The sequence below is a fragment of the Podarcis raffonei genome, chromosome 12 (assembly GCF_027172205.1).
Source record: "Podarcis raffonei isolate rPodRaf1 chromosome 12, rPodRaf1.pri, whole genome shotgun sequence".
In the NCBI taxonomy this organism is placed as follows: domain Eukaryota; kingdom Metazoa; phylum Chordata; class Lepidosauria; order Squamata; family Lacertidae; genus Podarcis; species Podarcis raffonei.
In genome coordinates this window covers 41,319,596-41,344,904 of record NC_070613.1, presented here as the reverse complement: position 1 = coordinate 41,344,904, position 25,309 = coordinate 41,319,596, and the positions used below count along the sequence as shown (strand labels likewise).

Sequence of the window (25,309 nt, the reverse complement as noted above, 5' to 3'; positions counted from 1 at the left end):
GGTTTGCTCAAGTGTGTTGCAGGTAGAAATACTATTTGTAATGAAGTGAGAGCAGTAGTTTACTTGCTTGAATTAACAAATAAGAAAGTTTTGAGAATTTAAATTCTAGATTAAAATTGATTACTTTATTGAGAAGGGGATTATAACAAAAACACTGGGGCCTAATTTGAATAGTAGAGTGCCTGGTATCTGGTGGGGAGACCAAAGTACCCGTTAGGAGAGCTATGAGATTCAGGTGAAGGTCAGGTGCCTTGCCAATCCCAGCAAGTATATAAGAGGACGACTCAGCCTGCCCGGGGTTAAAAGCCATGAAGGAACAAGACATGGGAACTAGTCCCAGGCCTGCCCAGGCCACAAAAGGTGTACAAAGTTGAGTTATTGCAAAAGTTTTTCAGTGTTAATTTTATGCATTTTTAAAAATCACCATGGTATTTAACAATAATATCTTATGTCCTTCAGAGGAGAAATTGTGAATTGCAGAATTTTAAATACCAGTCGTCATCCTTGGCTTCACTCAATTTTGTTTATAACACTCTTCCATTTTCTTTTAGTTGTGAGGGTGGGGCCTCACAAGTGGAGTAGCCTAGGGCCTCTCTTCATCTAAATCAGGCCCTCGCTCCCCATAATCAGATGTAGAACACAGCCATTGTGATAAGACTTATTCTCTTTCGAAACCTGGTAACCCAGCTATGCTGTGTTTAGGCGCCCTTCTGCAGGTCTCTGCCCTGACGGCACCACCAGCTAAGAACCTGGGCAACAGGGCATTTTAAGCTCTAAGGCACAACTCTATGCCAGGGTGCCATAAATTGAAATATTGGGGTGGGGGAGGTAAGCCCCACCTTGTATGATGAGCCACATGATGTGGCATACGCACACCATTTGAATGGCAATGTCCATCAATGGGGGGGGCTGACCCCCTCAAATATTTTATTGGGGGTGGGGTTGAAGGTACCTCGGCTCCTAGGAATTGGCTCCTATGGACCAGGGCAATGAGGCCTCTGCTCTAAGGGCACCACCAGCTAAGAACCTGGGTTGCAGGGCAATTTAAAGGTTTAAGATACAACCCTATGCACACACCCAGCTGGGGAAATGGCCCATGGTCATAGCCAGGATTTTTGTTTAGGGGTGGGGGGCAGGCTTTTGGTGGGGGGGGGCAGAACCTCAGATCTGTATTGATTTAGGCAGGCAGCTGCCCCCCTCCCGCCCCCCTGAAGTGGCCCCTTTTCGAGGAAACATGGGCAGGATCGGTGCCGGCATTTACTTTAATAAGGGGAGGGGGCAATCGATGTACCTTATCTTTCCCTGTGTTTTGCAACACACATAAAAAAACTTTAATAAAAACAATATATATATTGGGGCCAGGAGGGGCTGGCAATCCAGCTGCGCCCGCGCCTTCTTCAGCGCGCCTGCATGCCCGAACGTCAGCCTGCGAGTTCCGTCGCTCGTGTGAAACTGCTTTCTGTTGCCCCTACACGCGCCGGCTGTTTCACACGACCGGCGGAACTCGCAGCTAGATTGCTTTCTGTTGCCCCGACACGCGCCGGATATCTAGCTGCGAATTCCGCCGGTCGTGTGAAACACCCGCGCGTGTAGGGGCAAGAGAAAGCAATCTAGCTGCGAGTTTCGCCCTGTCGTGTGAACCAGCCGGCGCGTGTCGGGGCAAGAGAAAGCGGAGCGGGAGGGTGGGGGGGGGAGAGAGAAGAGAGAAGAGAGAAGAGAGAATGCGCCCAGCGAGGAAAGAGCCGCCTCTGTTTTGCCCAGAGAACCCGGCGTCCGGCTCCATTTGTGTCACTCCCTCGCCTGCGCGCTCTCCCTTTCGCTGCCTCCCTCCCTCCCTCCTTCTCGCTCTCCCTCCCGCCCCCGACCGGGTCACTCGAGGACACAGGCCGCCTCTCGCCGTGGGAAGCGGCGCAGCCTCGCCGGCGTCTCGCTTTGGGTCTTCCGAGCCCGCGCTTGGCAGGTGAGGCCCTCCTCCCTTCGCGCCCCCGGCCCGGCCAGCCGCCCTCCGGCCCTCCTCCTCCCTTCCCCTGCCCGGAGGGGGTTGCTTTGCAAAAGCCAGCGCGACGCGGACGGAGGCGGAGACTGGACGGAGCGGGAGGGAGGCAGGCAGGCAGGAAGGGACTTCGTAACGCGGCAAACGGGCAGGCCCGCAGGATAGAAATGGGAGTTTCCAGGGGAGGGAGAGAGAGATTATGGGCGCGCGTTACGCGGGGTTGGTCTAGATGACCCCGGACCCCTTCCGACTTCGCGCTTCTGGTCCTTTCGAGGGGAGGAGGAGGAGGACGGAGCGCCTCTCATCTCCTGCACGTGGGTCATTAAGAGCTGATTAGTTTCTCCAGCGGCGGCGGCGACAAGGGCGGTTGGAAAAGGAAGTGCCTCGGCCAGGACAAAACCGCAGAAAGCGACGACTTGGCCCCCTTTCAAGATGATTAAAGCGGATTAGTCAGCCCTCGGAGAGCTGACAGCCCGCGAAGTGTGATGATCTCGTGTCTCTGCGCGTTTCCCTCGGAATCGAAAAAAGCGTCGTTGCATTCATGGCGTGGGGCTTGTTCCTCTCGCCACCCCGGGGTGGGAATGGGGCTGGGATGCGCCCATCCCACGAGGGGAAGCTGGCTCTTACTCTCCCAGCCCTGTGGGCAGGGAACAAGGCTTTCTCCGGAATTTAGTAGAGTTGGAAGGGATCCAAGGGTCATCTAGTCCAACCCCCTGCGATGCAGGAATCTTTTGCCCAACGCAGGGCTCGAACCCACAACCTTGAAATTAAGAGTCTCATGCTCTACTGACTGAGCTAATTATGGCTTGCCCAATAGTAGGCAGGACCTGAGACAAAAAATAAATAAATGCCAAAGCCTGCAGCATGGGCAAGGGAGCCAAGGGGGGGCAGGGAGGGGCCTCTGCCCCCAATCAATAAAATTCAATAAAGATACATAGTAAACTGAGGTTCTGCCTCCCCCCAAAAAATCCTGGCTACGCCCATGGCCAGCAGAGCAACAGATGTGAATCATACCTTGTATAAGGTAGGCTGCAGGCCAGCCATGCAAAAGGCAAAAGTTGCTATGCACCCTTTTCCATCTAGCATGCAGGAAAGTTAAGAGGTATTATCACGCTTCAAGGACACATTTCAGCAAGCTTAAACACTGGAGGGGGGGGGCGGAGAGGAAGAGTCTGGGTCCCCAGTTGTTGGACTACAACTCCCATCATTTCTAGCTAGGACTACAACTCCCATCATCCCTAGCTAGCAGGACCCAGAGAGCTGCAATTGATGTGGTGGGGTGGGGCTGAGATTCCCTCCTCCTGGTGTTTTCAGCCGTCACTCAATGGCAGCACACATGCAGAATGCGCCAGGTTCAATTCCAGCCATGTCTCTGGGTAGCCTTAAGCAAAGATGCTTTGTCCGAAAGGCTGGGAAGCTGCTTTCAGTCAGTAGTCCAAGGATAGGGACTCCCAACTTCCACCAACCTCAGCCAGCATGTCAAATGGCCAGGTATGATGGAGGCTGAAGTCTGGCAACATGTGGAAGGCCGCAGAACCCCAGTCCTGGTGTAGAAAACACTGAGCTAAACCGACCAATGATCTGACTTCATGTACGGCAGTTTCCTATGGTTTAGGTTAAGATTTTGCACATGAACTTTGAAGGAGCACCTTTTCCAGGATTAAAATTAGGGCTGCCAGATTATCAAGGTCTTTCAGATTGAGGCAGGGATGCTAGAAACCGACAGAAAAAGGTTGCGGGGGGGGGGGGCGGACAAGCCAGCAGAGGTGCATACTTACCTATTTGCTAACAGTGGTTTTCTAGTTAAGATATGGTAGGTTGTCCTCGATTCCTAGCTGCAGCGCTTCAAGACAGCTGAATTTGGGCAATATGGTGTCCTACGTGGTCTGTTGTGTTAAACTTTGGGGGCTAGTGAAAGTGGGGGGAAATCTAAACAAAGGGAGTTGTGTTGTAAAAGTACAAATTGTTGCCTTTCTTTGGTTCAGGAAGTGTTGGGGCAACACAGCTGGTTGGCGAGGCCTCCTCAGAATTTATTGAGGCGCTAATCTCTCAAATGGAAGTCGGGATTGAAATTTGCATGTTCCTATCACTGATAATTAAATCAGATGTGACTTGGTATCTGACCTCCCTGAGGGTATTCCAGTCTTCCTCATCCAAATATGAGCAGAGAAGTCAGACAGAAGTATGTCAGGCCTCGTTCCACGAAACGCTGGTTTTTAGCTGTCTTTCATCTGACAGTCAGGAACAAGGATTCTGCTTTCATAGTCAATATTTTGTGTTGTCTGCTAGAGTTTAAAATGGCAAAAGGAGAGGAGCAGAGTTGAAATGATCTATGTGATTGCTGATTAAAAGGATGCCACAAAGATCTGCTCCCTCTCCCTAGCTAGGTTTGTGTATCGTTTGCCAAGTATGAAACATGATTTACCTCCTGCTGCTTCCAGATAGTTCTATGTGCCCTCCTCGCCACAGGAATTTCCTAAATAAACTACTGACGTTGGTTGGGATTTTGCTAATGCTAGTATAGGGTTGTCGAGGACATTCAATTTTTCCATCTATTTACTCCAACAATCTTTTTTAATATAACTGCTGTCTCTTGAAATCTAGGTTACCATCTTGAGTTCAGGGCTTTGCGCACAAAACAATGTGTAATGCAGGCTGATAGTTCCAATGTGTTCATAGAATCATATGATTGTAGAGTTGACAATTTAGGAATGCTTTGCCCAATCTGAGGGGAACCTGATATTTAAGAGTAATAATAACAATAATAATAATTTATTATTTATATCTCCCCAGCCACTCTGGGTGGCTCCCAACAGAATATTAAAAACACGATAAAAGATCAAACATTAAAAACTTCCCTAAACAGGGCTGCCTTCAGATGTCTTTTAAAAGTCAGATAGTTGTCTATTTCCTTGACATCTTATGGGAAGGCGTTCCACAGGGTGGGTGCCGCTACCGAGAAGGCCCTCTGCCTGGTTCCCTGAAACCTCACTTCTTGCAGGGAGTGAACCGTCAGAAGGCCCTTGGAGCTGGACCTCAGTGTCCGGGCTGAATGATGGTGGTGGAGACACTCTTTCAGGTATACTGGGCCGATGCCCTTTAAGGCTTTAAAGATGCTTAGTATTGTGCTCGGAACCATATTGGGAGCCAATGTAGGTCTTTCAGGACCGGTGTTAAGTGGTCTTGGCAGCCACTCCCAGTCGCCAGTCTCTCTGCCGCATTCTAGATTAATTGCAGTTTCTGGGTCACCTTCAAAGGTAGCCCCACGTAGAGCACATTGCAGTAGTCCAAGCCGGAGATAACCAGAGCATGCACCACTCTTGGCGAGACAGTCTCATGTTCTACCTACTGAGCTCTATCTCTTTCCTGTGGGAGGTGAGGCAGAAGGAAATCTCTGCCTGAGAGAACACCAGCTTAATTTTCTATAGGAGAACAGTACCATGGCTCTTCCTGTTGTGACTGTTTCCCTCCACCAGGAGTGGGGAGCCTCAGATCTTGGAACCAAGATAACAGTTGCGCAAAAGCTCTCCAAACTTCTCTGTCTTGCTCGAACTCTTCTCAGCTCGGCGCCTCTCCCTGGCTCTGACTCTCACCAGCCCTGTTTGCACTGTCACTGAGTATTTTGGTCTGCTGATCTGTGACTTTTTGCCTTCCTGGATGGAGAACAGAAAGAAGTGTGCAAGTGTCAGCTACACTAGTGGCCAAAATTGTGGAAACCTTTTGGAAAAAGTGTATTTCCGGGGGTGACGCTGTGGGTTAAACCACAGAGCCTAGGACTTGCCGATCAGAAGGTCGGCGGTTCGAATCCCCGCGACGGAGTGAGCTCCTGTTGCTCAGTCCCAGCTCCTGCCCACCTAGCAGTTCGAAAGCACGTCAAAGTGCAAGCAGATAAATAGGTACCGCTCTGGCAGGAAGGTAAAGGGCGTTTCCGTGCGCTGCTCTGGTTCGCCAGAAGTGGCTTAGTCATGCTGGCCACATGACCTGGAAGCTGTACGCTGGCTTCCTTGGGCAATAAAGCGAGATGAGCGCCGCAACCCGAGTCGGCCACGACTGGACCTAATGGTCAGGGGTCCCTTTACCTTTAACACCTGATTGGCTCTCTAAACACTCCTGCTCATTGGCTACATTCAGATGAAGGAAAGCTTCTGCGTATCAACCTAAGCAAGTTGTGCTTCCTTTTTCTGGTTATTTGGCTATAACTTTTGATAGAATACAGATAATTGAACAAACTTTGTTGCATTACAGTTTTCATTAAATTATCTTTGCATTGATATATAATTTTATGGTATTACTAAAAAAAAAAGTGGCGTTATTAGCCATCAAACCTCAGAAATACACTTTTCCCAAAAAGGTTTCCACAATTTTGGCCACTAGTGTATGCAAAGGTGCAATGTGTGTTTGTGGGTCCTCCCACTTTTGCCTTGGGCCCCGCCCACCACTTGCATGTGGCCCTTGAAAGGTTGTCCCAAATGGAATGTGGCCCTCAGACTACCCCACCCCACCCCACCCACCCCTCATCTGGGCATCAACAAGGTCTTTGAATGTCCTTTTTGCAGCTTTTTGCTTGCCAATGGCATCCTGTTTTCAGTGGCCAACCTGATGCCTATAGGAAGCCTGCAAGCAGGAAAATAGACATAAATTCCTGGAAGTTAATCCTATTAATGGCTACAAATCATGATAACTATATGTTACCTCAAGAAGCCTTTATACCTCTGTATAGAAACTGCCAAGAAGCAACAGGAAAGAGAGATACTGCCTTCTGCTTGTGGGTTTCCCAAAGATGTCTGGTTCTCTTTGCTGGTAAACAACAGCTCCACTTACGCTCTCATATGGGAAAATACTTTATACTGTGCAATATAATTGTGACGTTCTAGATCTTTGTCAATGGCGTAACGTTATAGAGGTCCTTTGCCCAACTGTTACAATGCAGCCTATCACTAACACCTGTGCGTTTGAAGGATAAATTGCTACTTACATTGTTTCATATTATATAATTATTTACGGGTAGTATTGATACGAGACACAATGGCCGAAAAGAGGGGTGTTCTTTTTTTGCCTTTTTTTTTTTAAAAAAGTACAGGCAAACCAAGGTTTCCACAGCACGGAGGCAGGAAATCTGGAAAGGGCAGGAAGACATTTGTGTCTCAGCCCTACACCGCAGAAATTTTTCCTGTTCTGAATGCTTTAATTCTTATAATTAATGAAATTGTCAACTGTGTGCAGCAAAAGCACTGTTGACCCTTTTGCCATTGCAAGTTAAATTATAGTAAATTATGTCTTTGGAGCAGGCCTACACAACACGTAACCTACATGACATGACAACCTGACGTGGCAGTCCGCCAGATTGCTCATAACGCCTTCGGTTTAGCAGGTTGCTTGAGGCTGAAAAGCCAAGGTATAGAATAAACCCAGTGGAATGCAGAATGCCACAGTTTAAGTCCTATATATGCAGACTGTCCAAGTGTCCCTATTTTCCAGGGACAGTCCCAGATTTACAAAAGGCGTCCTGGTTTCTGATTTGATCCTGAAATGTCCTGCTTTTCCTTAGGATGTCCCTATTTTCATCTGAGAAATGGAGAAGGGTATAGAATTATCCAAGTTAAAAAGCTTAACGTTTTACTATATTTTTATACATGTTTTTTAACTTGTATGTTTGAATTAATTACATTTTAAATATGTCAACACAGGATAGATTTTGCTTCCCAGTCAGATCCGCAGGGTATAAATGGAATAATAATAATAATAATAATGACATCCATATTTTCATCGGAGAAATGTTGGAGGGTATGTATATGTACATGCCTACTACAGATAATCTAGAAGTAAAATATTAAATATTTGATTCTGCAGTCACAAAACTGTCAGCTGAGTACTGCAAAAATCTTAGCAACATTTCAGTGGCAATGAGTAATTTTCTACAGCTGGTCCCCCCCCCCCCCGGCAAAACAACTGACCGATACTGAACTATAGTTTCAAAAACGTCATGTGTATTAAAGAAGTCGAAAAAAGAAAAAGCTAAATGGCATACGGGTGTTTTTAATTGGGGAGGGGCATAAAAGGTAAAGGTAAAGGGACCCCTGACCATTAGGTCCAGTCGTGGCTGACTCTGGGGTTGCAGCACTCATCTTGCTTTATTGGCTGAGGTTCATGTGGCTGCTTTTGGCGAGCCAGAGCAGCACACGGAAACACCATTTACCTTCCCACTGGAGCGGTACCTATTTATCTACTTGCACTTTTGGCGTGCTTTCGAACTGCTAGGTTGGCAGGAGCAGGGACCGAGCAACGGGAGCTCACCCCGTCGCGGGGATTTGAACTGCTGACCTTCTGATTGGCAAGTCCTAGACTCTGTGGTTTATCCCACAGCGCCACCCGCGTCCCTGGGGAGGGGCATATTAAGCACAAAAACATTGTAGAAAATAAAATGTGGGCAACTGGCTAAGTGAAAGTATGGAGCAGACTTGTCAGATTTTTGAGCTCAGAGCTTGATGATACATTAGAAACAGTTGTTTCCAAATTAAAACAACAACTATTATTGAAATTGGACTGAGGCCAAATCACTTGCAGAAAATGCTTGCAGGATCTACTGTGTTATGGTTGCTGATGTCTCCAAAAAGAGCTCATCACAACACCTACAAATAGAGGTTTAAAGTGAGATAATTGTTTATGCTATGAAACATAGTGGAGGTATATTTTTTAAAATATTAAGGCTTTCAGTTTCTCTGCAATCCTATACACACACACTTGCCTGGGAGTAAGTAAGATGGAGCTTAGTGGTACTTTCTGTTATAGGATTGCATTGTTGCTGCATCTGCTCATTTGGCAGAAAATTAACTACTTTCATTGATATGGGGAAACTGGAAACAGGCCTCTTAACAGGATAATGAAGGCATGACAGACAGGCATGATGCTCGTAAGGGGAAGAAACTGAATGTATTTGGACTTTGCCACTTGTCCGCTCTTCAAGAGTCAATTGCGTCTCACTCCAGGTGAGCAGGCGAGTGGGAAATTGTTTGACAGTATTAAGTGCAGTATCATAACAGGAGCACCAAACCCTAAACTCTCAGACGCTGTTTTCTACAATTCTCCGCCCCACCCACACATCATGTGAATTTGTCTGTGTTACTTTTTCTTCCCTGCTCCGAAGCGAATTAGGCTTAAAGATTCTGCCCTAATTTCTTTCCAGAGATTTCTTGATTGGACACTTCAACCTAATTGGACACTTTAAGGCGGTTGCCAAAGCCGGCACTAATAGGTTGCTGCCAGTTTTCCATCAATGATTAATAAAGTTCATTTAGAGGATCAATTAGCATTTTGAAAAGAGGATTTTGAAACAGAAATGTTATAAAAGCTTCACAGAGCAGAGTTTTGTTGGTGCTTATTTCTGTGTGAGGAACTAGGTGCCATAATTAACAGTAATAAGCAATTTGTTTTGGAGCAGCATTTTTTTTAAAAAAAGTTCGGGTGGTAAATGAAACATTCTGGTAGTTCTTCAGGGTGCAATCCTCTATATGCTAGCTAGGGAAATAAACTCGGTTGAAATCAGTAGCACTTATTAATCAGAAAACGCAAGTTTCGATTGCAAACTTAATTAGGCTGACAACGTAATCCTATACATGCCTTCTCAGAAGTAAATCTCCTTCAATAGGGCTGACTTCCAGGTATGGGACCACAGCCGTAAACAGCTGAATTATAGTGTCTGGATCATGAGAAGTCATGGTATCATTCTGTTCTGCTTTGGGCAGGCCTTACCTTACTGTGTCCTGTTCTGGGAATCGCAGCTTAAAAAGTACAAGAACAAACTAGGGCATGTCAGGAGGACGACAAATGCCCAGGGTGAGAAGCCTGGAGACCAAGCCTGATGAGTAAAGGCTAAAAAAGTTGGGTATGTTTAGCCTAAAGCAAAGGTGATTTAAGAGGTGATGCAATAGTCCTTTTCCAAGTATTTGTCACATAAATAATGGAGCATTTTCCTTTTTGTTGCTCCATTGCAACCTCTTGCCCATCACCCTCTAGAGGGGAGGGAGGGAGAGAGATCACATACGTACGATACTCTACAACAGTGCAATAGAGGTGAACCAGTGGTCAGGTCTAGCTTGGAAAGGATATGATTAAATGGTAATGAAGAAACGCAGCAGAAGATTGTGATAGAGGAAGAGGTGCAGCAGCAGCAGAGCTGAATGGGCCTGGGAAGTGAGAATGCTTCCTAAACAGTCATTAGCTAGGCTGTGTTAAACTGCATAATTTTTCTATGGAAATCATTGCAATAAATACGTTGGCTGTAATCTCTGAGTCTGCAACAATGCATATGGAGATTGCAAACTTATCATATTCTTTGAGAGTGGTTGCACTTTTAAAACCAATAGGTTGAAAAGTGAATATGCTCTGCTATTTTTCCTGCTTCAGATTTTTAGAGCCTTCTGATTTCAGGAGGACATTTTCTCCTTGCTTTGTGCATCCATGCAAGGTCTCTCCTGAGCTTTTGCATGCAAAGGAAAATAAGATTTTTGTTCAGGCGATATGCACTGTGCAGTAGCAGGAAGCTTCCCATTTTTCCTTCTTGGCCTCCCCCTCCATTTTTGTTTTTATTTTGACGTTCATGCTTACATACACATCTTGTTCCTCTTTTGGAAAACGAAAGAATCTGATATGGCATGGTAAAGAAAGTATTACAAATGAAAACAGTGTGGCATATTCTATTTTTAGTTTGCTCAGCACTTCTAATAATTTGATGCACAAAATATGGCATAGCAAGAATAAAAGCTTGAAAGAATACCAGTAAGATATTGGAATAGCAGTGGATGCCTATGATATGGGCTATAATATTAGATGTTTTATCTTCCAAAGAGCAGAATATTGCAGTGGAAAATTAGCTATGTTGTGCTGAAGCATTGTATTAGTAATAAGTTAAAATGAATATGCTGTTAGAATATTTGACAGCAAACATGAATTTATAGCTATACACTTTGCAGTGTGAGCCATGGCTAAATGTAGCTTTAGTTAGCTCCAGGACGCCCCTGGAGTTGGCATCACCCACTTATTCAGGTATCAGTACAGATGTTAGGGACGCGGGTGGCACTGTGGTGTAAACCACTGAGCCTTGGGCTTGCCGATCGGAAGGTCGGCGGTTCAAATCCCCGTGACGGGGTGAGCTCCCGTTGTCCTGTGGTCCCAGCTCCTGCCAACCTAGCAATTCGAAAGTACGTCAAGTGCAAGTAGAGAAATAGGTACTTCTCTGGCAGGAAGGTAAACGGTGTTTCCGTGTGCTGCTCTGGTTTTGCCAGTCATGCTGGCCACATGACCCGGAAAAACTGTATGTGGACAAACATCGGCTCCCTCGACCAGTAAAGCGAGATGAGCGCCGCAACCCCAGAGTCATTCGCAACTGGACTTAACAGTCAGGGATCCCTTTACCTTTACCTTACAGATATTACATTAACTCAAATGATAATCTCATATGCCAAGTGAAACAAAATAAAAAAATTCATTCCAGTAGCACCTTAGAGACCAACTAAGTTTGTTATTGGTATGAGCTTTCGTGTGCATGCACACTTCTTCTTGTGCATACACATGAAAGCTCATACCAATAACAAACTTAGTTGGTTTCTAAGGTGCTACTGGAAGGAATTTTTTGATTTTGTTTCGACTACAGCAGACCAACACGGCTACCTACCTGTAACTAGTCATATGCAAAGCAACAGCTGTATGCCAGCCAAGTTCTCAGAAAGTAGGGCAGGAGGGTAAAGAAAGAGCAACAAGGTTTAAGTATGGCCGCTTGTTCGGGGGCGGGGAATGTAGCACCTAAAACGAGTTGCAAAATCATTGCGTTTACAGTTTCTTCAGCAAGTCAGGGGTTACAGTTATCAACATTTCAGCATGTGCAAAAGACAGAGGTGTTTGATGCTTAGTTATGCAGAACATGCATGCACAGAAACCAGAAATTAATTTGTAAAAAATCCTGGTTTGAATTACAAAAATTATTCAAGTTTGTTAGATAGAGAACTGGGCTACGTACCCATTCTGGCTTTAAGAACTAATTGATTTTGAGTATCAGTTGTGCTGGCACTACTTTTCCAAAGAGACATGGGCTTTGATGCAAACACTGTATCTCAACACTGGCACAGCATCCTTCTGTACTTCTGATTGGCGCTGGATTATCAAATAGCCAGAGCAGGCACCAGCCTATGGTCCCCACGACAACAGATCAATACAATATTGATTTGATCATGAAAGAAAATTACAACCAAGCTTTCTTAGTTCAATGTTATCCCAACTAGAGTGGTGGGCCCTTAGGAGCCTCCACAGGGTTTAACCCAGCACTGCTTCTGATATGGATTGTGGACCGATAGGATTTCCCTCTTCATTGGTAGGGAAACGTCAGATATCTTAATCCTGTGATCTGATACTGAAGCCAACAGGACAGGCTTATCAGTGGGATTTTGAGGAATGAAACAGTGCTCCTCATGTACACATGGTTTTCCCCACTACTCACCATTGAGCAGATGATTAATCAGGGGCAATTGGCGCTGTGGGTTAAACCACAAAGCCTAGGGCTTGCTGATCAGAAGCTTGGCGGTTTGAATCCCTGTGACGGGGTGAGCTCCCGTTCCTCGGTCCCTGCTCCTGCCAACCTAGCAGTTCAAAAGCACGTCAAAGTGCAAGTAGATAAATAGGTACCGCTCCAGCGGGAAGGTAAAGGGCATTTCCGTGCACTGCTCTGGTTCGCCAGAAGCGGCTTAGTCATGCTGGCCACATGACCCGGAAGCTGTACGCCGGCTCCCTCGGCCAATAAAGCGAGATGAGCGCCGCAATCCCAGAGTCGGTCACGACTGGACCTAATGGTCAGGAGTCCTAATTGTCCAGCTGGGACTTTACCTAGAAACCTTTCCACTATCACCTGTGTGTGACCCTGCTCTACCGCCTCAAGCAGAGGCAGGGAAGAATGCAAAGGAGCTGGTGGAGATAATCTGGTAAAGTTGGTTTTGCTAATCTCGTGCTCCGTAGTTGTTGTTGGGAAAACAGGAGTCATGTGCCTTAAAGCTGTTGCAGGTTCCGAAAACGGGCAGTTGCTAATTTGTCTGCTGCTGAAACTGAAGGCTGTAATAGTTTGCTGCCGCTCTATAATGGCATTACTGTACCAGGGTAGAAGTAACTGACATCACTAAGGGTGAACCTTGCTGGAGTGTTACTTAACACAGTGAAAACAAGGCACCTGGGCATGATTTCTCTGTTCATGACACATCCCCACATGTCTGCTTTTTGATAATTTCAAAATAGTGTGTATTTATCATGTCAGCGTGCTGTAGTCACTATTCAGCAACCCCGAAAATGACAGGGTTATTTAAGGACAATGGTAGCTGGTTGCCCTTAGCTAATCCTACGTGAAGGGATTAACTCACTGTTGCCTTCCTTTTGTAACTGTGAGTCACTTAATGTTTGGGATTTTTTTCCCCCCTTCATTTTCTTTGATGTAGTCATATAGGAATAAAGGCGTTTAAAAAATTAATGTCAGCATTGATTTATAGGACTTGCTCTCCTGCTTATGGTGAAGGCACAAAAACAAATCATGCGGTTTGCTTCATATTGATCTTGCCAGCTAGTGTAGACATTTTTAAAAATATGTTCATTAGAAGTTTTTTGAAAAGCTCGCCCACATTCACATTGTAGGAGAGTTCTTTCCATTTCTGGTTTCATTATGTTTGTATGTGACTCATTCTTGGCAGGAGAGAGAGAGAGAGAGAGACTCAATTTATATTTTAATTCAATCATCAACATTAAATGATATGAAATTGCAAGTGCCTCTTAATATTCCTGCCGTTATTTTTTTTTAGATTAGTCATTGTTTTTATACCTAGCAGGTGTCCAAGCCTCTTAGCTAATATTTCACCTTTATGAAGGCTATATTGTGCCCTTTTTTATACTCCTCCAGCCTGTCTTGAATCAATGAGTTGGGTCCAGACATGCTGTTATGTGAATGTAAGGGCTCCTTCCATTCATGGAAGTGATGCAAATTGGGTATTCCTGTGGGCTAGGAGGCAATTTTTGCCACTTCCCAATCCTGCCTGCAGATTCCAGCGGCACTTCCCACGTTGTTCTGGAGGGTTCTCCAACCTTCCATATCATATATTCAGGAGCATATCAGATTGTAAAGATACAGTCGTACCTTGGTTCACGAACGCCTTGCATCTCTTGAGAGCCAGTGTGGTGTAGTGGTTAAGAGCGGTAGTCTCCTAATCTGGGGAACCGGGTTCGTGTCTCCGCTCCTCCACATGCAGCTGCTGGGTGACCTTGGGCCAGTCACACTTCTTTGAAGTCTCTCAGCCCCACTCACCTCACAGAGTGTTTGTTGTGGGGGAGGAAGGGAAAGGAGATTGTTAGCTGCTTTGAGACTCCTGAAGGGGAGTGAAAGGCAGGATATCAAATCCAAACTCTTCTTCTTCTTCTTCTTGTGAGTTGAACATTTTGGCTCCCGAACGCCGCAAACCTGGAAGTGAGTGTTCCAGTTTGCGAATGTTATTTGGAACCTGAACAGTGATGCGGCTTCTGCTGCTTCCGGTTGGCTGCAGGAGCCAATCGGAAGCCACGCCTTAGTTTCCAAATGTTTTGGAAGTCTAACAGACTTCCGGAAAGGATTCCTTTCAACTTCCGAGATACCGCTGTAAAGGGGAATAAGCCAACCCCAACTTTTATGAAGTTCTGCCCTGCGTAACTCTGGACACAACATACTATTTAATGAAAGTAGCTACAGTCCCACAAATGGTTTTATATTGAGCCCATGCTTGGCTATGAGCAGGTCTCCCCATCTGTGAAATGGGAATAATAGAGACCTACTTTTCAAAGCTTATGTGAGAATGAATGGGATGGGATAGGATTTAAAAAGCAGTTTGTATATATACTGTAATGTGATTTGCAAAATGATATTGTTATTTTTCATAGTATTTACCTTGAATATGATAGTCCAAATAGACTGATAAAATTATCATTAAAGCAATTACAACTGCAAATAAAAACATATAGGATAAAGCTGCAATAAAATAGACTACAAATTCCTACAAACTTTCTCCTACGACTAAACTTTCAGATCATCTGGATAGGCTTGTCTAAATAAGAATGACTTCAGCAGGTGCCACAAGGTATACAGTGAAGGCAAATGTCAGAGATCAATTGGCAGAGAGTTCCAAAGTTTGGTGCTGCTTCGGATGCAGTGTGGGTAGTACATGCAACATCTTGCAGCGGAAAACTGTGACACCCATCTTCTGGGGCCATGTTCATGTGTTTTTGGGTGCCATGTTCCCTTGTGTTTCGGGGTGCCATACTCTCAAATGAGAGCATGCCCGCCAAAACGGGATGTTCTAATTTAATTGGCACGGTTGAGGGAAATCGTACGTGACACTTGTAAAAGTGCCAATTTTGCCGATTGAAGTGATTGAGTGGACACATGCGCGGTAAGATGATCTCGTAGGTAAACTGGTCCCAAGTTGTTAAGAGCTCTATATATTCATAAGGTAAAGGGACCCCTGACCATTAGCTCCAGTCGTGACCAACTCTGGGGTTGCGGCGCTCATCTCGCTTTATTGGCCGAGGGAGCCGGCGTACAGCTTCCGGGTCATGTGGCCAGCATGACTAAGCCGCTTCTGGTGAACCAGAGCAGCACACGGAAACGCCGTTTACCTTCCCGCCAGAGCGGTACCTATTTATCTACTTGCACTTTGACATGCTTTCGAACCGCTAGGTTGGCAGGAGCAGGGACCGAGCAACGGGAGCTCACCCCATCATGGGGATTCGAACCACAGACCTTCTGATTGTCAAGTCCTAGGCTCTGTGGTTTAACCCACAGCGCCACCCGCGTCCCACCTATATACTCATAGTAACACCCTAAACTCGATCTGGTAGCAGATGAGCAACCAGCACAGACCTCTGCACATGCTATGGTCTAAACCACTGAGTCTCTTGGGCTTGCCGATCAGAAGGTCAGCAGTTCGAATCCCCGCAACAGAGTGAGCTCCCGTTCCTCTGTCCCAGCTCCTGCCAACCTAGCAGTTCGAAAGCACGATAGTGCAAATAAATAAATAGGCACTGCTGTGGCAAGAAAGTAAACAGCCCCAAGTCTCTGGATTCCGTCACGGTGTCCCGTTGCACCAGAAGAGGTTTAGTCCTTCTGGCCACATGACCCGGAAAGCTGTCTGTGGACAAACACCAGCTCCCTCGGCCTGAAAGCGAGATGAGCGCCGCACCCCATGGTCGCCTTTGACCGGACTTAACCGTCCAGGGGTCATTTACCTTTTACCTTTATATGCTGACTAGGCCTCATTCCTGTCAACAATCGTGCTGCAGCAATATTGAGATGTGTACCTTGTATTTTAGGCAATTGTTGGATTAGTGAATAAGTGGCTTTATGAGATTACTAGTATTTTGACGTTTCACTAGATTGTAATTATTATTTTGGATTCTGACCCAAGGGCACCTCCATATGACCTGTTTATTGAGCTTTCATCCTGATTTGTTTGCGCAAAGCTGATGCAGTAGCAGGATGATGCCCATTCTTTATTGAGCATTTGTTCTCATCTGTTTGCAGGACAGTTAGATGACAAAAAAATCCACTTTTTAAAAAATTTATACAACAACAACAAAAAACCACCCAGACATCCTGATTTGCTTGCAGGGTGTTTACACATCTTCCCATTAATCCCTATTTTATCCCACACTTTTAAATGCATTTCCCAAACTGCAAGATGTCTGGGTGGTTTGTTTTTTTAAAAAAGTGGATTTCTTGTGCTAGGGCGACAGAGCACTTTAATCCACTTCAGTTCCGCAAACCTGAAGTTCCCATATGTGCTTTAATCTAAGGTCACCAGATTTTTTTTTCAATGAATCAGGGGACACTAGAAATAAATAAATAAATACTACATGTATTAGTATTAACCCCTGAGTTGCTGGTTCTTTGGTGGTGGTGGTGGGGAAGCGGTGTGTTGGGCAAGGAAGGCAGAGAAGGAGGGCCGAGAGCGGTGGCAGCGGCGAGGCTCGGGCAGCGCGATGCCTCACTTCCCATCGGAGCAGCCCCAATCCCATTCCTACTTGCGTGCAAGCAGGAGGGGGCAGGGATCTCTCAGCTGGGAAGGGAGGCTTCCTGTTGCCTAACTGAGAGATCCCTGCCCCCCTCCTGCTTGCATGCAAGCTCTGATAGGCAGCGTGAAGCCTCCCTTCACAGCTGAGAGATCCCTGCTGCGCTCCTGCTTGCGCGCAAGGAGTTGGGAGGCTGCTCCAATAGGCAGCGTGAAGCCTCCCTTCACAGCTTATATGCTGGGGTCTGGGAAGGTGGAGGCAGCCTGGAAGCTGCATCTTTGAGCCCCTGCCCCACCATCATATGGGGACTTCTGAGCAGCTTCTGAAGCCAGCCAGAGCCTACTGCTCCAAGCTGCTAAGACTGCCATAGCTTCATTTCTTAATAATAATAATAATAATAATAATAATAATAATAATAATATCTTTATTGTCATTGCCCCCTCTCAGGGACAACGAAATTACTCGACTGCTCCATAAAAACACTAATTAAAACAATACAGTATAGTACAGCAAGGAAGATTAGATGACTTTCAAAGTCCAGGCTTCCCATTCAGGGCTGAGATCGCTCTGGAGAAGAAGCTGTTCTTAAGACGGCTCGTTCTTGTCTTCATCGTCCTGTATCTTAGATGAAATCCAGGGACATTCCGGGGATGGAATTTGTCCAGGGACTTATTTGCAAATCCGGGGACTGTCCCCGGGAAATGGGGACGTCTGGTGACCCTACTTTAATCCCTCCTGGAAAATAATGAGAGGATGGAGGCACCTCAATTTAGCTGCCCTTGGTTCCAAATGAAATAAGGGGGACGAATTAACTCATGACTAATTTGTCCCACTGAGGACAAGAGCAGTTGTCTTGGTCTGAATTGATCCAACACCATGTTGTGATAAATGGCGTAATGATGGGCAGGGTATTTGGAAAATAACAATAAACCATTCTTTCACAACTGTTGCGCTAATATTACGATCTCCTCCAAACTATTCATCCTTTAGATATACTAAATCTTGTCTAGAGCCCGAAACATCCTACTTTGCCTCATCACAGAGAAAACACATTAGCACCCATTATCTTCCTTCCAGGGGGAAAAGAATTTGGATGTAAATGACGTTTGAGTTAAAGATTATTTCCGACAGGTTGATAGGGAAGCAAAATGTCCTGTTGCATTTCACGTCCTTTAAATTCATTTGTGTTTAATGGGTTTAATGAAGGCTTGTGGATGCTCCACACATTTACGTTTCCCAGCATACATTATCATCTCCCTATTTGAAAAGTGTGTACTTCATAGGCATGGAAGTCTGGACAGTGTGTTTTTCTTCCTGGATGCATGTCCCAGGAATTCACCACACATGCCCCTGGAGCAGTGCTTTGGGTTTTGCAGAAAAAATTGAATTGGAAAAGCATCGGGGGGGAATTCAGTTTGCACTGGAAAAAACTCAATGCCCTAGAGCAGCGGTTCTCAACCTGTGGCTCCCCAGATGTTGTTGGACTATAACTCCCATCATCCCTGAGCTCTGGCCTTGCTAGCTAGGGGTGATGGGAGTTGTAGTTCAACAACATCTGGGGAGCCACAGGTTGAGAAAGGCTGCCCTAGAGAGTGGTATAATTTAGTATGTTTCTTTTACTTGTACAAGGGCACAAAGCGAAGAACTTTGGGTGCCAAATTTTGGCGAGGCCCAGGGTGCTGATGAAATTTTAAAGCCCCAAGTCTGCCACAGTTTACACTCACCTACTGCATAGGCTCCGCACACTGAATTCTCACCTGAAGTATCCTCTGCACCATCCTACTTTTGTAATAGCATTTTAAGTTTGCCTGAGTATGTTATAGTCTTTATCCTCGCGACAATCCTGTAAAGAAGACCATGGTGTAATGTTAGTGAAAACACTGCAGCATCATAAAGATAGATAGATGATAGATAGATAGATGATAGATAGATAGATAGATAGATGATAGATAGATAGATAGATAGATAGATAGATAGATAGATGATAGATAGATAGATGATAGATAGATAGATAGATAGATGATAGATAGATAGATAGATAGATAGATAGATAGATAGATAGATGATAGATAGATAGATAGATAGATAGATAGATAGATGATATAGATAGATGATAGATAGACAGACAGAAAGACAGACAGACAGACACAGATACAGTGGTACCTCGGGTTAAGAACTTAATTCGTTCCGGAGGTCTGTTCTTAACCTGAAACTGTTCTTAACCTGAGGTACCACTTTAGCTAATGGGGCCTCCTGCTGCTGCCGCACCGCAGGAGCACAATTTCTGTTCTCATCCTGAGGTAAAGTTCTTAACCCGAGGTACTATTCCTGGGTTAGCGGAGTCTGTAACCTGAAGCGTCTGTAACCTGAGGTACCACTGTAGATAGATATGTTTGCTAGCCTTTTAAAGTGCTGCTTGCCTATGGTTTCTTTCTAAGTCAAGGCTAACTGGCTGCTCCTTTGGTTGAAAGTATACGAATAATGCACAACACCAGTGGAGGAATTTTAAATGAGGTCTCCAGATCCTCTGATGAGCTTTATTTTTAAAAAGTGTAAAGACAATTTGACTTACTGAGAAGGAAAATAATACAGGCAATATTCTACCAGATCAAAGAGTGATGCAGCCTAAGGGGTTTAACTATTAGTATAACGAACTCCTTCTCTCAAACCTCAGCACCCTCTGATTTGTGCAGGGGAGGCATGGTTAGGAACTAGGACCTCAGAAATCAGTGGCATAAGCATGCGCAGAGTGCACCTGCCTCCCGAATGAGGAACCTCTGTTGACACTTAATAAGAAGATTCCATAACAGGTATCCTTTATGTGAACAGCAGATCTTACAGTCAGTATTGAGCCAACCGCAGCAACTGGTTGACAATCCAGTTCTGCAGTTGCGCCAAACGGTTTGCATAAGAACATAGGAGTCCCACTTTGATCAGGTCAAAGGTCCATCATTCCGTCCTCACAGTGGCCTGTCAAACACGTGCATACATACAGAAACCATTTTTTAAAACCTAAAGATAAACAAGAATAGCAAACCTCCACAATTCCCTCAAAGTGCTACGAGCTGTGTGGTGGTGTGGCCTTCAAGGAAACAGCTCTGAGCATGTCCAGAACAGAAGCATGTCCAGAACAGAACAGGCTAATGGGTCCGCCATGGCAGCACATGGGCTTCATGGGGGGGAGGGCTTTGTGTTGGTGGGGCAGAACCAAGTTATCTGTGACACAATTGGTCAGTTAAGTATACTTACTTACTTAAAGGGGGGGCAATTGTCCCCCTGCACCCTCCAGCCATGCCCATGTAGCAGTAGCCCTACGAAAGTTATATTCTGTGGCTGGATTGTCACAGTGATGCCGGGGGAACCAGCAAAACTAGGGGTAATTCCTATGTCAGGAAGTATAATAGGGAAGACAAAATGTATGTTCTCAGCCAGAAAAAGACACTGGAGGGTTGCTGGCAGAATTTTGAATTATCTTTTTTTTTTAAATAATTTTTTTAAAAATTGGTTTTTACACATACTTTTCCAGCATATCATCCTTTTAAACATCATTTCAAAGTCTTTGGCTATCGCAGCCTAAGACTTCCTTCAACCTCAACTGATGGTTTTCTAAAATCCTTTCTAATTATGCATTTTGTTACTACAGTTATTCCTATAAATTCAAATCTTCACACCTATTCTTAATTATTTTCACAATAATTTATATATTACTCCTTCTATTACTCCTTCTTTTAACCCTACAAGCGATGTTAATTGGTTACAGTTGCTTTCCAAATACGTCGAAAGCTTCTTCCATTCCTTTAGGAAAGTCTGGTCCTGCTGGTTCCGAATTTTTCCGGTTAATGTCGCCATCTCAGCATAGTTCATCAATTTCTCTTGCCAGGAATTTTGCATTATCTGGTTCTTTCTTCGACAAATTTTTTCACCATTGGTCATTCATATGGTTGGCTTACTGACCCCCCTGTAACCCTCAAGCTATCTGGAAAAGTAAAGGTAAAGGACCCCTGACACTTAAGTTCAGTCGTGGACGACTCTGGGGTCGTGGCACTCATCTTGCTTTACTGGCCAAGGGAGCCCACGTTTGTCCGCAGACAGTTTTTCCGGGTCACGTGTTGAGCATGACTAAGCCGCTTCTGGCGAAACCAGAGCAGTGCACGGAAATGCTGTTTACCTTCCTGCCGGAGTGGTACCTGTTTATCTACTTGCACTTTGACGTGCTTTCGAACTGCTAGGTTGAGGGCAGGAGCAGGGACCGAGCAACAGGAGCTCACCCCATTATGGGGATTCGAACCGCAGACCTTCCCATCAGCAAGCCCAAGAGGCTCAGTGGTTTAGACCACAGCGCCACCTGCGTCCCAAATAGTAGCTTCCCAAAAAAAGTAGCCCCCAAATACAGTGGTACCTCAGGTTAAGTACTTAATTCGTTCTGGAGGTCCGTTCTTAACCTGAAACTGTTCTTAACCTGAAGCATCACTTCAGCTAATGGGGCCTCCCACTGCCGCCACACGATTACTGTTCTCATCCTGAAGCAAAGTTCTTAACTCTAGGTAATATTTCTGGGTTAGCGGAGTCTGTAACCTGAAGCGTAAATAACCTGAAGCATATGTAACCCGAGGTACCACTGTATGGGATTGAGCTTTTTATGTGTATAGATCCCTGCTCCTGAGAAGCATCCTAACAGCTGTGCCATTTGCATGTACACTTGCCTTGTTTTGTTTTCCGACATGGCAGTGAATTGCACCTGCCACTGTTTCCAGCTGGTTAATTCAGGGCATGAGAGGAAGCGCTTGTGACCTGGGCATGTAGTTTATACATGGGACACATGGAAATGTTGCACTCCAGCTGAGGAAGATGTGAGAAAAAATTAACGTTATTAACTAACAACGAAGCCAAAGTTTAAGGCAGACTGTAGGTTTGCAAAAGGCAGGCTCAGATTACCTTCCAGAGAGGCAGGCTTCAGAACTGCACACAGCTTCCTGCCTTATAGCCCAGTCCTACACATGCTTATGTGCAAGACAGTCTGTCGGGGTTATTCCCAAATATGGAGGCATGTGCAGCACTGCTGCCTTAATGTAAAGCGGACCTCAGTTGTGTTGGTGTTTGGAGGTCTAGGTCATGTTAAAGATTATATAGATCTATAATGGGGGAGAAGGGGACGCGGGTGGCGCTGTGGGTTAAACCACAGAGCCTAGGACTTGCCGATCAGAAGGTCGACGGTTCAAATCCCCGCGACGGGGTGAGCTCCCGTTGCTCGGTCCCTGCTCCTGCCAACCTAGCAGTTCGAAAGCATGTCAAAATGCAAGTAGATAAATAGGTACCGCTCCGGCGGGAAGGTAAACGGGGTTTCCGTGCGCTGCTCTGGTTTGTCGGAAGCAGCTTAGTCATGACCCGGAAGCTGTATGCCGGCTCCCTCGGCCAGTAAAGCGAGATGAGCGCCACAACCCCAGAGTCGGTCACTACTGGACCTAATGGTCAGGGGTCCCTTTACCTTTACCTTTAATGGGGGAGAATGCACAACTTTGTGGACACTTTTATAACAGACATTTCAGGCCGTATGTGAGTCATCTCTTAGTCCTCAACACAGAGAGAGGTAAGGTGGAACTCGCTTAACTCTTAAAAATACAAAAAGAAGAATAGAAAGTAATTCAGTTGCAAGTCTTAAGGCCCTGTGCTTTGTGACATCCTGAACACAGCTGGGAATGTTACCTTGCGGGCATATTTTAATTAGCAACGTAATTATTTTCATTAAAGCAAAAACTGGAGAGGTATCCTGTCATTTGTATTTTGCATTGCCACCTGTTTCAAATAAGAAAGGCAGTAACGCCAACTTATAAAGCTACCTGTAAGCTGGGCTTGGCACACCTGGTGCTCTTCAGATGTTGCTGGAATACAACTCCCATCAGCTGTGCTTGATGGGGACTGATGGGAGTCTGGCAGCAGCTGGAGGGTAACCAGGAAGGCGAAGGGTGTTGTCAACTATCACAGAATATTTAGGAAATCAGGCCCAGAGCAATTTAACTGCGATTTCAGCTGGTAGTTTATTTATTTATTTTTTAAAAAATTGTCAACACCAAGGAAAAGCTCAGAATCACTTTTAAACTGGAAAGTGTTTTTAAAACTCAGTTCTAAACCTGAACTGCTTTTTAACCATTGAAAGAAAGAATTGCTAAATTACTGCAGTTTTCCAGTGCATTTGAAATGTTCCTTATTTTATAAAATCAGTTAAAAATAAAAAATCTCTCTGACAAAGCTGAAGAACGTAAAATTAGCATATATGGGTGTCTGTGCAGATTGTGCTCCCTTCATCTTTATAAAAACTGGTTTCCTGCGAAATGTGGTGGCAGTTTTCTGGGAGACGCTTATGTCAAAGGTGGGATCTACCTTTGCCGGCAGATTATTTTTGTCGTTTGCTAAAAATCCCATAATAAGAAATAGATAAGGACCTGCATCTAAGCTCTTGCCCCACCCTGCCCCACCCCTCCAAAATTTCCCGGGGCGTGCGTGGGAGATTCGTCTTATTGCATTAAATAAATTTTTAAAAAGCGCAATCCAGTATAAACCTTCCCCCTGGAGAGCGGCCCAGGTTCCCTTGGGAGAGTTGCGGAAGTGCTGCGCCAGCAGCGCCACATGGGAAGCCTCGCCTTGGCCCAGTCTGGCACTGGTTGGTGGTGGTGGGAAGATCTCAAGCCCAGGATCCTTCCAGGATTCCTGGGCCGGCTTCCTTCCTTGGGAAAGGCATCTCTCCCCGCCTTCCTTTGCCAGCCAGGGGGGCAGATATGAAGCACACAGCCCCAGAGGAGTGAGGGCAGCCGGACCCTCTCCGGGGCTCCTGGCGCAGCAATTAAAGCCGCCCGTTTCCTATTGGATAAGCCACCGGGGGTTGGTCTAGATGACCCCCGGGGGTGCCGATTCTCCCCGCTCCTAAAGGTGGGCAGCCCTGGCTTAGCCCCAGAGGCCAGTTTCCCCGTGGGCTGGCCTGCTGCGCGTCCCCAGGGGCAGATCCACGCGTGACGCGCGCCTGGCTGGCTGCGCCCGTTTCCCCCCGTTGCGCGCGGGCGTCGCCTGCCTCCCCACCCCCGGCGAGGCGATCGTGGGGCGGGCGGACGGGAGCTGAGTCCTCCTCCTCGCCGCCGCCGCCGCGCCTCCGGCTCCCGGTGGGGCGCGTGGAGAGAGGGGGAAACCAGGTCACCAGCGCCGAGACAGACAAACCGGCTGGGGAAGGCAGTGGGGCTGGGGCGGACTCAGGTGGGGAGAAGAAGGCGGCGAAGGAGGAGGAGAAGGAGCCCGGGCCGAGGAGGCGGCAGGACTTCCCCCATCGGCGGCGGCGGCGTCAGCAGCAGCGCGCCCTCGACGGGCAGGAGCCCCAGCCGGGGCAGGACGCGCAGGCGAGAGGAGACCCGCGACGGATTTGCTCGCGGTGAGTGAGTGCCCGGGCTTTTTCCCCCTTTTCCTTTTCGCAAAGCAATCCGGAGTTGTTGTTGTTGGAGGAGGAGGGGGATCCACCCGACGGATCCCCTCCTGACCCGGACTTCTGGGGCAGGAGTTCACAGCTGGACTTGGCCGCGCTGCCAGATGTTGGGTATTTTTAGCACCCGCTTGGCTTCGATCGTCTGAAGCGCATCGCTCTCGCCCGGGTGGGTTGTGCTGTTGTCTTTTTCCCTCTCCTTTCCCCGAAGGTTTTCCGCGGTCGCGCTTCCCACGCAACGCCTTGCGATTGTTTACCGAGGAAGGGGAGCCTCGATCTCTCTGCATTTTAGTCTTTATCATTGGAAAGATGGGGGGGTAGCTGCAGAATGTGTGTGTACATACATATACATACATATATATATGTATGTATATGTGTGTGCGTTTAAATCCGGACCCCCCTCCCTTCAAGCAGCCGAACGGGGTTTTCCAGACTGGCGCTCGTTGGATGGAGCAGAATATTTCATCACAGGGCTTTTGGATTATTTATTTTTTGCAATTAAAAATACATTTCCCTCCCTCCTCCCCGTTTTATTATTATTATTAAGGGCTTGATGGCTCCGCGCGGCGTATGCTCAGTTGTTGACAAAAATCTGTGTTTTTTAAAAGAAAGGTCTCTGGCATAGTTGGTGCGGGCGCGATGCACGGAGCGGGTGGAAGTTTCCATGATGAGTAAGTTGTGTGAGCGCGGATCCTGGAGGGAGAGGCGCGCGGAGACGCGGGCTGGAGTGCGGGGACCCCGGCTGCGCTGCTGCCTGCCTGCCTGCCGGGCGGCTTCGGGGTGGTGGGTGCGGG

General features: G+C 46.4%; 1 protein-coding gene across 3 annotated transcripts in view; it reads left to right on the top strand.

Annotated features, from left to right (window-relative positions):
- Window positions 1-1,794: 1,794 nt before the first annotated feature.
- Window positions 1,795-25,309, top strand: part of THRB (thyroid hormone receptor beta) — a 179,263-nt gene continuing 155,748 nt past the window's right edge. For 2 of the 3 annotated variants that reach the window (XM_053409989.1, XM_053409987.1), the window contains exon 1: window positions 24,324-24,467. The gene's annotated coding sequence lies outside the window, so the exon portion shown is untranslated. Of the gene's footprint in view, window positions 1,961-24,323; window positions 24,468-25,309 lie in introns of those variants that run through there. The other variant, XM_053409988.1, reaches the window with a different exon arrangement.